Raw genomic sequence first — 466 nt, forward strand, 5'->3', positions numbered from 1 at the left:
GACTTAATTATTGTGGCTATTATATTGTGCTCTAACTGATGGAGGATGTTGCAAACTTTGATGTAAATTTTTTAAAGTGAGACCAAATCATGTTTAGTGTTCTATAAAACAGACCAATACTGATCTGCCTAGATAAGTTTTTTTCCTAGGAGCTTCTGATACATAATTATAGCAGAGGCAAAAAGTAGCAGTGAAATGATTTAACGGATGCTGGGATTGAAATGTGTTTCCTCTTTCAGCTAGCTTACTTTTTAAAAAGTTTATTTTTCAATGAAAGAAGTTCGCCATGGGGCTGGGGAGCAAAAACAATCATTTCCAGTTTCTGTAGTAAGTTAACTGTGATTAACATTTGGTGTGTAGATGAGAAGTTTTTTTCTCGGATACATCTTTTTTTTTTTTTGAGACAGAGTCTCACTCTTTTGCACGGGCTAGAGTGAGTGCCATGGCGTCAGCCTAGCTCACAGCA

General features: G+C 36.3%; 1 protein-coding gene across 1 annotated transcript in view; it reads left to right on the forward strand.

Moving 5' to 3' along the window:
* Positions 1–466, forward strand: part of APLP2 (amyloid beta (A4) precursor-like protein 2) — a 72,852-nt gene that overhangs the window by 45,764 nt on the left and 26,622 nt on the right. The gene's annotated exons all lie outside the window — the stretch shown is intronic.

The sequence above is a fragment of the Propithecus coquereli genome, unplaced genomic scaffold (genome assembly GCF_000956105.1).
Source record: "Propithecus coquereli isolate 6110/MARCELLA unplaced genomic scaffold, Pcoq_1.0 Scaffold209, whole genome shotgun sequence".
Lineage (NCBI taxonomy): Eukaryota > Metazoa > Chordata > Mammalia > Primates > Indriidae > Propithecus > Propithecus coquereli.